Source organism: Corvus cornix, chromosome 1A (assembly GCF_000738735.6).
Source record: "Corvus cornix cornix isolate S_Up_H32 chromosome 1A, ASM73873v5, whole genome shotgun sequence".
NCBI classification, from domain to species: Eukaryota; Metazoa; Chordata; class Aves; order Passeriformes; family Corvidae; genus Corvus; species Corvus cornix.
In genome coordinates this window covers 2,731,826-2,746,968 of record NC_047057.1, presented here as the reverse complement: position 1 = coordinate 2,746,968, position 15,143 = coordinate 2,731,826, and the positions used below count along the sequence as shown (strand labels likewise).

The following is a 15,143-nucleotide window of genomic DNA, read 5'->3' as shown; positions in this document are numbered from 1 at the left end:
GAATTTTGGAGTCCATCTTTTAAGTGCAGAGGTTGTTCTCTATCGTGACTGTAACAAAAGTTATTTTGGATCATTTTAAAGGACATCTTTGAAAAAACTAAGGTTTATGCCTTGCAGTAAAAGCACCTGATTAAAATGCACAGCTTAAATGGAATTATCTCTGTTTGGCAGGTGAGGCCTGTAGGAATACAAGGTTCCCTTTTCCAAAACAAATGTAAGAGATTTAATCTAATTTAATACATTAATCTGCTCTAAACCTTGGGGTAACTGCAAAGCTTTACTTCCTGTTCTGAGGTAGGAAAGAGAATCAAGAATCCCAGATCCTAAAGCCTGATTATTTTAAGGAAATGCTCATGTGAAGAACTAACCCCAGAACTTACTGCTTCCCTCAGCATGAAACCTGAAGGACGATTCAAGCATCATAAAAAGGCTTGGATTTGAAAGGACTTTAAAGATCATCTCATTCCAACCTCCTGCCATGGGCTGGGACACCTTCCACTATCCCAGTTTGCTCCAAGTCCTGTCCAACCTGGCCTGGAACACTTCCAGACAGAGCAGCCACAGCTTCTCTGGGCAATCCTAGAGGTTGTAACCATATCTGATGTTCAACTTGGAAAACATCACAGGAAGAAAACAGCAGAAATGCACAAAGATACAAATTTTAAAATCAAGGGATGCCATTTCTCCTTGAATCCCTCTCTAACCTGCTCGTTTTTCACCTGGAACTCCAGATGTGCAGAGTTTTCACCAAAAACACATCTCCTTTTTCTTTGCTCGCATCATGTTCTAGATGAGCTACTTACTACACAGAACTCCTCATGGGCTCTTGGTTGAATTCCTTCCCTGCCTGCCCCCAGTAACTAAAGACCAACTTAAACAGCCTTTTCCAGGTGTCAGAAAGCCACAAGGGGTTACATAATGCATGACCACCCTCCAGAGATTGACAGATCAGGTATGAGAAGTCAACCACCCTCACACGCCTGGTAATTTATTAAATCAACCTCTACCCCAAGGACTGCACCATCCCCACCCTCATGTGCAAAGGGATGAAGAAATTAAGGAAGTCTTGGGTAATTTCATTGGTACTTTCATATAAATTTTGAGACAGACCTTTTTTAAAATGAGAAGTTGCATCACACCATGACAAATCTTTTATTCTGCATCTGGATCAGCATTTCTCAGTGTAATTTAGCACCTCTTAACAGAAAACTCATTGTGAATCCGCAAGGGATGAGCAGGGAGCACTGGACAAGTGAAGTTCACCAGAACAAATCTTGGCAACATCATTATCACTTCCAGCACTGACCACATGTATTGCAGGGAAAAAAGTGACCAGGTTAAGGACTTTTCCATTTCTGTCTATGATCTCTCAGGGAATGTGCTAAGGAAACAATTGTCCTACTGAATCATTTCAAGAATTTTACAGCAAAGAGGATTTATTACCATAAAATAGGTCTTGGAAGCAAAGATACTTGAGGAGACTCATTAGCTATTAAATCATCATGGAAAACATGATGCTGAAGGAATTGCAGATGCCTGACACATGTTCTACCACTTTTTTTTTTTTTTTTAATATTGAGCATCTATAAAAAGCAGCTCTGCAGAATTACTTAGAACTTTTCCAACAGAAAAAATTTAAAAAGAGAGACATGGGTATAAATTAAAATGGCATTCATATAAGTAAAAAAAAAAATTACAACTATAACACCCTGCAAACGCTGTTGGAAAAACTGGAGTCACCAATAATATCAAAACCTATGCATTAAGAATATACTTCTCGCTCAGTAAACAAGCTGAGACACATTCTGCAGAGTTATAGAAATTTTAGAGTTGAGTCAACAATACATAGAAAACCTCACATCATCTTATAATGAGTCCACTTGTTAGCTGGTGTGAAACCAGATTCAGAATCACCTTAGGTTTTGTTATTACAATTGCAATGTAGATGTTGTTATCACACAGAACATGCTCTGTTCAAGACAGTTGGAAGCATCTCTCTTTAAAATTTGCCATTGTCTACTACAAGTTAATCAGAGAGATGGTCTGTAAGGCCTGCTATGCAAAATACCACTGAAGAACATGCTGCTCTCTTGACCAAAATGGAAAAACTCTTGTGCTAAACCTTCCACTAGACCAGGCTGCTCCAAACCATGGAGCCACATCAAACTATGAACACTTAGGGTACTCAAGTAAATGTTTTAAGCATATTCCAAAATACTCAGCCAATATACAGCAGCCTTAAAGTAAGGTCCAAGCTTTTCTTACACCAGCTGGTATTACAGACAATACTAACAAGTTTTGGAGGCCAAAATCTCTTTCCGGCCCTTCTTTCCTTCCAACCTCTCTTCTCTACATCCCTGGACCACCACAGCTGCAATAATTAAGACACAACCCAACCTTGAATTCCTTTGTGCCGTGACACAGTGATGACAAAGGGAGAGAGAAGATCCACCTCGTGCCACTCACCCTGAGCCATGTGGCTCCAAACCAGGGAACCCAGGCAGTTCCACAAACTGCACTGACGGTCCAGAAAATGAGGAAAACTAATGGCCTTTTTAATTAAATGGATGTCTTATAGAACAGCTGACCAATAGTCTTATAAAATAGGAAAACGAGTATTCCTTTTGACTTACATTTTGTGTCATCCTGGTTCACTTGTGCAACTCAGCCACCGCTTCTTTTTCTGCAACACAACAAAGAAAACAAATTCTGTTAAAAAAAAAAAAAGTATTTGCTTGAACTGACATTTCTCATCACATTGTTAAGTAATGCTTCAAGTTTACTGCTTGCTTTTAGTCAACACTGGAAAATATTTCCATCCTTCTTGTCTCTCTGATTTTGATTGCCAGAGTATTCCTGTTACATGAAACTGCTCTATAAAAATGAACCTTGGAGACTGCCAGGTGACTTGAGCATAACACTGAAGAACTAGAAATAAATTCCAAGACCTACTGCAGAGTTGACCAAAGAAATTCCTCGCATCCACAGAGAAAGTGAATAAACATTTTTAAAAATCATCTAATTGCTCAAAAATATCTTTTTAGATATGTCTTCTTAGATCTGTGAGTGTTCCTTGTTGGCCTCCAGCACCTAACTGAGAGAGGTGATGACCTGCCCTTGGTGTGGGATCATACCTGGGCAGCCCTGTGTTTCAGGCACTCTAAGTAACTTCTGCAGGAACTGAATATTGAAAGGGTTGTCCCTTATGTCCTGCTGTGTGCTTTGGATTCAAATACGTAGAAAAGGAGAAAGTACATCCATACCTTACTGGGAACTGAAGCAAAAGAAAAGCAAGCAACCAGAAAAACAAACAGAAAAATCTACTAAGCAGAGTTATGAGAGTATTGTCCTGAAAAAGAATGCTCTGATGCTACATTCTCTATTTAACCACATAATTAGTAAACTTCCAGAAGAAGTAGCAAAAAAAATTCCTCATTCCCTTACTAGGCTAAGTAGCGACCTGGAAGAACTTCTCAAACCTCCATGAAGAAAAACTGGTATGCTCCAGATAATGGAATAACTAAATAACTGGGGACAGAGTGGAAAATGAAGCACAGAGACATCTCATCGCTCAAGGTCAGGGCTGCTCTTGCTCTGCTGAAAATGGTAATTTGCAAGGAAAAAAAAGAAAAAAAAGAGCATTAAAAAAAAAAAAAAAAAAAAAGAGAGAGAGAGATGGAAGGAGGAGGACACCAGCCAGAAAGAATCCTGACTCTGGCTATGGTTTGCAGCCAGGAAGGGATAACAAAGCAACAAGTAAATGCCGGCGTGGATTTGTCCAACAGCTTCCCTTCCCTTTCCAACAAGTTGGAAAGCCCCAGGATACAGGAACAGTGCAGTGATCACCAGAGTCACCTGAGCATAGGATCAATAAAGGATCAGGGATTTGGATAGAAAGACACATCCAAAGAATAAACTTAACTGCTCACAAGTGATCACCCAAGTCTTAAGACATGGCATCCAACCTTCAGCACCAGCAGAACCCCAAAACATTCAGAAAGAAGCTGAGTATCTCATTAATTCATCAGACAACTACGCAGGAGAAGTGTTTTCTTAATCCTAAATTCTAAAATCACAACATGAAATAAATACATGTATCATTAGGGGGTATGAAATCATCAAACTCCTTTATAAGGGGCAGAGTTAAACTTCAAGCTATTTAATTCAGCAGAACAATACAGCTTTATGAAGTGTGTTTCTCACTAATGACCTGGACACTATTTTTGTTATTTCAGCCTCTAAAATGCACAGCCAATATTTGTGGTTTTTTAAAAAAATGGCATTTCTTTCTCAAAATGTTGTTGTGCAGGAAAAAAAAAACAATCAAGAAAAAAATTACACTCGGAATACAATCAATATACAAAGGAAAACCACACAAGTACAGATTTCATCATACTCCTCCAGATTTTAAATAGATCAAGATATTTTGGAGATGGGTGTGATTTTACACGAGCTGTGCCCCTTTAAAATTGGCAACTACATTTAATTCAGTGCCGCCTTATTCCAAGTCCCAAACTCCAGTTGAAAATAGATCTCACAATGGAATCCTACAGCTGAATATACTCTGGGAGAAAATTAATACTTTAATTTATTCCAAATTCATTTGCATGACAGTATATCATTAGTATATACAAAAAAAAAAATGTATTATACCAACAGAGGAAAAATTCTGTGCAAACAGTGAAAGAAACTCACATCCCACCAGTGAGATGAGCTTGGAACTTAAAGCACAAAGCTGTTTTACTTCTCTGAGAAACAAACACACAAAAAAAAAAAATACCAGAAAGAGCTGTTAATAGTCCAGATTGTCATTTTTTAAAATACCATGTGACCTTAAAAAAATCCTATGAAGCTAAAATGATTTCTTGCATGCCAGGTATCTCCTAAATAGCTAAAAAGAGCCACATGGACAATCAAGTGCAGACTAAAAATAACTGATGTAACACAGCTCACGTACAAAGCGAAGTTTTCCTACCTCACTGATTAATAAGCTGAAGAGGAAAGAAAACTCTCACTTTGTAATTCCATCAACCTTGTCGTCCTGGAAACAATCCCTCTACAAGAGAAGTCTTTAACTGCCAAAACATCTTCTGCTACTACTTTTCAGTTTTTTTCTTCCCTCACTTCCCTCTCTGCAGTGCTCTCAGTGTTTGATAAGCAGCCAGTACCAAACCTATCCCATCAAATGGCACAGAAATTGGCTCTCCTGCTCTTAAAAGGAAGTATGTAATTCCATTTGAGTATGCAGCACTTAGGGAACCCCAGGTGTGCACAAAGGCTATGGAATGGACCCTGTAATTTTGTTGTTGCTGTCGTTGTTAAAATATCCTACTAACTGAACCTTTCATTTTAGGAAATGGCCTCAAGTTGTGCCAGGGGAGCTTTAGATTAGATATTAGAAAGAATTTGTTCATGGAAAGGGTGGTCAAGCACTGGAACAGGCTGCCCAAGGCAGTGGTGGAGACACCATCCCTGGAAATGTTAAAAAAAAATATGGATAGAGCACTTGAGGACATGGTTTGGTGGTGAACATGATGGTGCTGGTAAGTTGATGGTTGGATTTAAGTGACCTTTAAAGGTCTTCTCCAACCCAAACAACTCCATGATTCCATACAAATCAGCAAACCTACAGGGTGAACTCAGCCTTCCTTATTCACATGCCCAAGTACCTGGGGCAAGAATCCTTTGTCGACACTCAGTAGCTCTGTGGGAGTGCAACAAGGTCATAAACCACAAAAAAAAAGTCTCTTTTTTGGGTTTTATGGTTACTGTAAGTGTTTGGAAGGGAACAGAGCTTTCAAACCCAGGTCTTGGCAATTTGTGCCGCATTGCTGCCCACAAACAAATTAAAAAAAACACTTCCATGTCCCAGTCCTGGAAACACTTGTGCCCTCCCTTTCTTAGTTTAGAATAGTTTTTGAAACAGGTCTGTGCTTTTACTAGAAATCTGAATTTTAACCTTTATATGAAATAAAAACTGGGTTTAGAAACCAGATTTGTCTAGGAAACACCAGGTTTGTTTTAGACCACAACTTTACTCTCCACATCTCTCCATACATTGCTCTTTTTGCTACACAGCCTGTTTGGGCACATACAGCAATTTGGCCTTACCTAAATCAGTCCAATCCACTGCAACAAATATACTTATTTAAACACCTGTAAATTCCTAATTTCTAAACTAACAGTGTTCAGAAAAATTTGGCATCTGAGTCTCTCAGTCAGCCTGCCTATACACACTGCCCACACCTGTTTTCTGGTAAAATGCCAGAGTCTGCACCGGTCTCAGATGGGAAAAATCACAATACACTGTCTTCAAATGAGACCTGTTAATTACCAAAATTATTCCCACAGCAAGTCCAAAGGGATTTTGGTTCCTTCAGAAGATCCATGATTTAACACAGTTACGCTCAGCAGTTTTACTCAGTGTAGTATCTCTGATTTATTATCTTCACTCTGGTAAGGAGACCTGCATTATCCCTTGACTTCCTCCAGTTTCCAGTGTATTTACAAGGTTTTTTACATGTTACTTGTCAATGCTGGTTATCCATCTTTCTGTCCCTTAGATTTTTATACAAACCCTATCTAACTGTTGTCCAGAGAGGCTGTGGCTGCCCCTGGATCCCTGGAAGTATCCAAGGCGAGGCTGGGTTGGGCTTGGAGCAACCTGGGATAGTGGAAGGCATCCCAGCCCATGGTAAGGGGGTGGATCAACATGGTCTTTAAAGTCTTTTCCAACCTAAACCATTCTGTGCTTCTAATGCGCTTTTACATTGATTTTAAATTGTATCCTTGTATTTACTTTTCAAATGACTTAAATTTAATATATCAACATGACACACACAACTTTGTTTTCCCTTTTCTCTTGCGATTTTATTCTAGACACTGTTAACCTTTAAGCCTCTGTGTATCCTCTGTATTTCTTTAAGTATTTTCTGGAGAGACCACAGATTCATGAAATGTTTGGGGTAGGAAGGGACGTTCAAGATCCTCTACCTCCTTCCCCTGCCATGGGCAGGGACACTTTCCACTAGACGAGGACCTTCCCCTAGACCAGGTTATATGTTTAGCTGGCAAAATTAGCTGCAATGCCAATTAATCAGGATCTGGAGTAGCTACCAATAAACTACCACTAAGAGATCCAAAATCTCAACCTCACAGTCTTGAGCTGCCTCTGCAAAATGCCTCAGTCGGGGATTAAAATTTCTCATCTCCTCCACTACGGATCCAGTTCCCTCGGCAGCATTTTACTGCACAGGCTCAATAAACATTCCATGTGTCATCAAGCAGGCAGTGAACATCCACACAAGTCTGTCTTAACACGTCAAAAAATCCAGGGATTTTCAGCATCCTATCCCTCATACCATGCATGAGAAAATTCAACGGCAGAGACAGAGAGGAGGAAGGTATTTGGAAACTTGGTACATATGAGCACATTAAGATTATGAAAACTGTGGTGCCTTACAGTAGCAGCACTGTTGCACATGTTACAAACATCGAATTTTGTCAAACTATTTCCAGTAAATGCATTTTTTTTTTCCCCACCTCAGCACTAGAAATTCCCAACGCATAGTATAAATCATTATATTCTGCACTTTCTAGCTCAAAAGAGGACCACGTTTTACCAGCCAGCCTTTAGGAGTGTTTAGACCCTCCCTCTCTGGTACACAAGCACACTGATCTCAGGCTGGAAAAACATTTCTTATGCTGATTTTTTCCTTCTTATTTCAGGCAAAAATTCCAAACCATAGCAAAGCTTTTGCCTTCTGCTGCTGCTGAATACCAGTTGCTGCAAAAGTAAAACAGAAAAAGGCTGAAGTTATTTTAAAACAGCTACTTTTCTCTATTTAAGTGTTTAGTTTTCAGAACTTGAGTATGTTATGGGTGGGAAATTAATGCCCAAAGTAATGCAACCACCAACACCCTTGAGTAGGGAAGTGGCAACAACTGAAGGAAAAAAACTTGCAGGGTAATGTAAAAACATAATATGGAGGATAGAACAGCATTATTAACTGGGGAATAAAACCCATAAAACAAACAGAACAAAACAACACCCTCTGACGATTCATTTTAGACTCGGGCAGTATTACTACAAAATACCTAATAAAGGTGACACAAAGAACTTCTAAACCGTTTATTAATTACTTGAGGCTGTTTTTCATTTTACTGCTTCACTGCAATTTCCATTAGCATGTGAAATGGTATCATTTTTTTCCAGAGAGATATTTCCAGTGAAGTCAGCACGGATTCAACAAGGCCAGGACCACCATATAAATAGAAATCAGAAAATAGTATTTCCATAAGAAACCGCTCAGATTTATTGGATTAACAGGCACTTACAAGTGACTCACGCTGACACAGCCTATAGTAATCCAATCTATGTGAGATAAGAATAAATTCAAAGGAAACCTTAAATTTAGAAAATCACCTCTGTGGCTGCTCACATAGTTGGCTTTATTACATGAAATCACATTAAGTGTTCTCTCCAAATGGGAGGACAAATAAATTAAAAGCTGAATTCTAGCAATTTTTTATTCCATGAGTGCAGCATGTCCTTAACAGCAGCAGCTGCCACACCGATCATAATTAGAGCGGGATAGTAGAGCCCTGTGTGGAAGTGCCTTGTGGAACACAGCAGCTTTCCTGTCCTACAATCCCACAGGAATATGCTGGGCTAAAAGGAGTGGGAAGAAGAAAAGCTAGCAAGCCACCTCACCACCCTTGTCTCAGAAGAATTAAGGTAGATTGTTACATCCGCAGTGGCAACCACCATTTCCCTGCTGTACACTGGTTTTGGTTTCCATCTGGGATTTCTTGGGGAACTCTGACTTATCTCTGGGGGATGTTATCATGAACTAAATCCTAACAAACACTGAGGTGCTCTGGCTCAGCACACTGAAACATCAATGCTTTCCTGAAACCCTGAAGGATGCATTCACAGCTCTCACACCTCCTCTAAAACATGGCAGCAAGCAGGGAGCTGGGATGGAGCTTTATTTCTATAAATACTCCTCCGCAGCAATAAAAGAATTTTTACCTCTTGATATTGCCATGAATAGCAACAGTCTGAAAAAATGTATTATTAAGTATTACAGAGTCATAGAATGGCTTGGGATGGAAGGGACTTTAAAGATTATCTAGTTCAGACCCCCTGCCATGGGCAGGGACACCTTCCACTACCCCATGGTGCTCCAAGCCCTGTCCAACCTGGCCTTGGACACTTCCAGGGATCCAGGGGCAGCCACAGCTTCTCTGGGCACCCTGTGCCAGGGCCTCCACACCCTCACAGGGAAGAATTTCTTCCCAATATCCCATCTAAACCTGCCCTCTTTTCATATGAAAAGGAAAAAGCCAGTGTAAGGAAAGGTGACACTGGCTAGAGCAAGGGGTCATGCACTGAGGACCTGGACTTTTATCTTTATCACCAATTACTGTTAAGACATAATTAAATACCACCTGTGTGTAAAGGTATTTGAAAGCCACGTATCTTCTGCCATCCATAAAGCAAAGACACTTCACTGTGTGCAGGGCTGTAAATCACTGAGTACACAAATTAAAACTCATTTTTAAGAACCAGCTGCACACTACTGAGGCCAACAAAATCTTATCAAATGCAGATTTCAAGGCTAAAGTGACTTATTTAGAGAACTGCTGTGCTGCTCTCACCTGTAGTACCCAGTTAAGTTAGATCAAGGACAACAGCACACACCAACTACACCATAAGCATGAGGCTTTTAATTTTTTATGCGCACTCTCCTTCAGCCATACACACCCACTCTCAGCAAATTCCCATTAATGGCCATTCTACAATCCTGAAAAGCAGTATGTTATAGCCTTGGGCTAACTAAATTAGAGTGAGCTATGCTGAAGCTGCAATCAGAGTGAAAACCTGAAGTATGACTTTCACCACAATAAAGATACTCCCTCAGAGAGCCACTTCACAGTGTAATATTTTCAAAAAACCTCACCATAGCCTGCACCTCCTGTGAACTTGGTCATGACACCCTGGGGCCTTGCCCAAGGACACTCAGAATAAAGATCAAAAATTAACCAGCAGTCAAAAAATGTTGATTATACACAAGATTTTTAATGTACTTCAACTGGGGATGCAGATTTTGGCTTGAAGGAGTGAAGAACAGATGAGAACTCAAATGGCAAAGTGCAAGGGGACAAGGCACAATTTGTTCTGACTGAAAGACAAGGTTAGAAATCTCATTTTCTGTCACAATTAATTGGGTTTTCAAAGCGAGACCTCCCAGCCCTTGTGCATTTTTCAGGTTTGATTTTCAGAGAAATTCTAGCCTTTACATTACAGTAAAACGCTGTAAAATTTTCAAATAGCTAGATTTTGTGCTAACCCTAATTCATAATCATTCTGGCCTTGCAACCGTGGTGTGAAATTCACTGAGCTAGACAGCTGGGAAGGGGGGGGTGTGAAGAGTGGGGGTGGTGTTGTGGTTTTTTATTATTATTCCACTTCTGGTGTTCAACCCTTCTACTCTATACGAAATCCATATTCAGAAGTCTGTAAGGATGAAGATGCTTTTACGTACAAGGATTTGGTCAGACTCTAAAAGCATCTGCACCTTCATTTGCAATGAATGAATCTCCCTTCAAGTTTACTTTGGTGACCAAAACGTGTGTTTCTAGTCTGTAGCCCTGACTTATATAAAAAGTGGTGCTGCTCAAAAAATTGTTTTGTCCATGTAATGCTCTCCAAAATAATTTTTATCCCTTCAAAACCCTCTAGAAGACACCTACTGAGAAGTGCTTTCCAGTGAGACCTAAAGAAAACTGCCTGAGCTCACAGTACTGGTACAAAACTAAACCTCAAATAAAATTCTAGGAAAGAACCACCAGCTTTTCACGTAAACTTGTGGTGAGTTTTCACTGAAGCCCTCAACTCTGCCTACCCATGGCTAAATGTCATACTTCATTTCCTATCCTAAATCAGCCATAACAGCAAGATGGTTTTGCTCCGTCATTTTCAGACCTCATTAAAACCCAAAAGTAAGCATAATTCTGGATAGTGGAACTTGGCTGTGGACTGGATAAAAAAATCCCCAACATTGAGACATCTAAGAAATTTAGCCCCTTTTTTTCTACCTAAATGGGCCTTGGGCGCAGCTCTTCACCAAAGACATGGTTTTATTTTTTCACATGCTCTTGATCTATGCTGGATCAACATCATGAGGTGTGCAAATTTTAAACAGAATTATTTAGGCTGGAAAACCCCTCTAAAATCACCAAGTCCAACCATTAACCCAGCACTGCCAAGGCCACCATTAACCCATGTCCCCAAGTGCCACATCTTTTAAATCCCTCCAGGGATAGCGACTCCACCACTGCCACTGGCAGCCTGTGCCAGGGCCTGGCAATCCTTTTGGTGAACAAGTTTTTACTAAAATCCAAATTGAACCTCTGCTGATGAAACTTGAGGCCACTTCCTCCTGTCCTATCACCAGGAAAAGACAAACACAACCCACCTACAACTGCTTTGTAAGACAAGTACATCAAAAAGTCAAACTCTGGATCAGTTCCTTATGCAACTATCAGTCAACTTTTAATTATTTCCCCCCACCAAAATCTTCTATTCTTAACAATTCTTTAGAGGCCACTACCCCCCACGCACACCATGAACTATGAAAAGCAACACTGGGCTGTTTCATGGATCACCTCCCAAGGTATCATGCTCCAAAGCACACGACGTCATTGTATTTCTGCCTCTGTAATATTGTATTTAGGCAGCTACAAGTTGTCTCAGTGAGAAATACACTATCTTGTGCATGTCCTATTAAGAAGGATTAATCTGTTCAACACCTGATGATTCACTCACCCACACATTAGAAGTCCACACAAAAATGACTCATTCTGTCTGTAAGAATATTCACCTGGGATACCCAAGTCCCCTCATCTTTTCCAGAGCTGGTAACAGCTTTTTCATGCAAAGGTGGTAGATGGCAGCTTCCCTATTAAAGCACAGGTGACATGAGGAGCAACAGACATGGGACTGGGCCCTAGAAATTTTATAAACAATCCACATAATAAAAATACTTGAGAGTTAAGTTTTTAGATAACTGAAGCATTGGCAGAGGAAACAGTAACACTCCATAGCAAGACAGTGGTTGAAGGCAACAACTGATTTTAATCCTAACAAATCAACGTCACCCAGATGTGAAGGAATTCAGGCTACTCCTCCATGACTTGGACACTTTCTCCCAGAAAAGAGCTCGGGAGCAGCCGTACTGAATCACCCTGGTAGGGATGGCCAGTGCAGGGCAAAACCACATGAAGGGCTTGGCTGATGACATCAGCTCAGTGTTCATGCAACAAATCAAGCTGAGTTCTAGGCTAGAACTTCATGTCCAGTTCTGATACCCACGCTGCGGAGACGCCAAAGGACTGGCAAGTGTTCAGGGAAGAGCTCGGAAAACAGTGGGTCTGGCTGGGATACAGACTCCGTGACGCCAGGCCAAACCTCTCCTTCATTAGGGAGATGAGTCCCTGACCTTGTTTTCATAGGTACTTTGTGAATACAACAAATAACAAACAGCCCTGTGATCCTTGCAGAGAACGGCACAGCAAGATATTACAGCTGGAAGCCAAACAAGCTCGACGTTGAACTAATGTGTCACTTTCTAGCAACAGCACTGCTAAATGTTTATCAGGACTTGGTGCTTTAGGATGGCAGAGCTTCTAACAGCACTCCTAGATGCTCTTCTGAGGAAAAATTCTCATCTTCTTTCACAGCAAACCAGAGAGGCTTGATAGAGAGACATGAATCTAGAAGTTCCATGGAATCACAGAATAGTTTGGGATGGACGGGACCTTAAAGACCATCCAGTTCCAATCCCCTGCCACAGGCAGGCACACCTTCCACTAGACCAGGTTGCTCTAAGCCCCACCCAATGTGATCCTGAAAAACTCCAGGGATGGGGCAGCCACAGCTTCTCCGGGCAACCTGCTCCAGTGCCTCACTACCCTCACAGCCAAGAATTTCTGCCTAATATCCAAACTAAATCTACTCTCTTTCAGCTTTAATCCATTCCTCTTCTCCTAATGCTGCCTGCCTTTTATTAAAAACCAGATATGAAATCCTTGAGTTAGTACTGAAGTTAATTTTCATGTTTAATTTTGTTACTGCTATGTAATGCCTACTGCTTTATATTTGTCTCAAGATCAAATTGTGCTCCTTTGTCTGGAAATAAGCATTTCTAAGATAGTTTCTCTTTGGTAAAATTATCTGCAAAAATACAGGCATGGAAAATACCTGATTTACTATTTTGCTTGCACCTTATTACTTCAAGAAATAACACGGAAAACCAAGAGAGAAAAGCAAGAGAATATAGGACCTTAATTTAGAGGAGAAGTAAATGGTAACTCTGATTGTGTATTATTAGAATATGATGAGAATTTATGCAAGAGGACACTAGTTTAGCCAGAAAAGCACTTAACAGAAGTGACTAAAGACATGCTTGCTGCTTGCATGACACAGCTCCCACTTTCCAGCCCTTATATCATCCAAACACATTTTATTGCCACCCCTCCTGCAACTCCTGAACCTGAATTTTTGACTGAAGTTTAGACAGTACTTGGAGGCACCAAAGTGCACAGCACACCCAGTTCAGTAACCCAGGAGAAGATAAGACTTTTAAATGTACTTGTTCTTCCAACACCTTGAATTTTGAGAGGAAAGGGGAACGAAGAGAACAAACTGGCCAACACCACAAATGAGCCCTGAGAAATGAGAAACACAAAAATAAAGGAAGGAATATTGTTTCCTGACACAAGAAATGAAGTACACAGATTCTTGTACTCTTGCTTACTTCTAATTCTGTATTTAAAAAAAAAAATAAAAAATTAAACAGAATAAGGAATAATTGACTCATTTTTAATCCTGAAAATTCCCAAATCAGTGGATTCCTGTGTCAGACTATCTGTGCCCTCAAGAAGATAATGGAATATGCCAATTTCTAACCCACTTAAGAATCAGGAAATTCACACAGCAGGTAACACTAACAAGCCACCATTTTCACTTTATACTCGGGGGGGGGGGGGGGGTGGAAATCAATCAAGCCCTCTCTATTGAATATAGTTAAGAGTTCTGAAAAGAGTGGATAAGATAAGCCACACTGCTCTAAAAGAAAAAAGCAGGTCAAGTCCTTCCCTGGCTTGCCCCACTAGAATTACAGACCTTGAACGTGGAGAAAACAAATAATAAACCTCTTGACAGCAGTAAGAAATCAGGGCAACCTCCTCCACACCGCCCTGTGCTGGGGGCTGCACGCACAAACCACATCCTAAACAGCACCAGCTCTGCTCCTGATGCCACGAGGCAACAGCTCCTCACCTTCTCCTCACACTTCCACTGTATTGCAATTTAATATTCTGCAAAAGCAAATACACTGCGTTTGTGTAATAATTGCCAGTGTGTCATTCACTCCATGGGATGTGGAGTTTTAACTCCTTAAGGACGGAATCCTAGCAAAATCAACGTATTCCAGGAGCTTGGAACACTAGTATTTCTGGGGAATTTATCACTGAAGTATTTAGCACAGTGGTTTTAAATCTTCTAATTTTACGAGGAGATTCGAACTGCTCAGCATTTTTCTTAAAATTCTTGTTCCCAGAATTACCAAGTTACATAAGAATCTCAGATGCCAATAATGAAACTTTTTCTAGTCTCCAAGGTAGCACAGAAACACCAGAAATTTGTCTGACATTCCTCCCTCTTCCAAAAAAAACCCAGCAAGCACGTAAAAAGAACTCAAAGTGTTATTTATGAAGTCTCATTAATTATCAATTATTGAAATACTAGTAGCCCAATTGTTCCTGAATACTTGGTCAGGAATGTTGTTGATAATTTCCATGATTTTCTGTCCGGTCTTCTTTATCCAGGGAAAGAAAGAGAAGAAAGAAAAAAAGAAGAAGAAGAAAGAAAAAGAAGAAAAAAGAAAAAGAAGAAGAAAAAAGAAAAAGAACTGGTTTGCATCACAGTTTTCCAGCCTTTTTTAGATTACAAGTACCTGATGTTTTTATTAAAATAAGTATCTATGGCTTTAATAAAACACATGAATTAAACTAAGTTGTTTCCTCCCAGTACCACGGCATCAACCACTATGGGATCAGCATTTGGAATAAAATCA

General features: G+C 40.2%; 1 long non-coding RNA gene across 1 annotated transcript in view; it reads right to left on the bottom strand.

Moving 5' to 3' along the window:
• Positions 1-2,455: 2,455 nt before the first annotated feature.
• LOC104695940 overlaps positions 2,456-15,143 on the bottom strand; it is a 58,115-nt gene continuing 45,427 nt past the window's right edge. The window contains exon 4 of the long non-coding RNA XR_005604617.1: positions 2,456-2,683. This is a non-coding gene — a long non-coding RNA (uncharacterized LOC104695940). The remainder of the gene's footprint in view (positions 2,684-15,143) is intronic.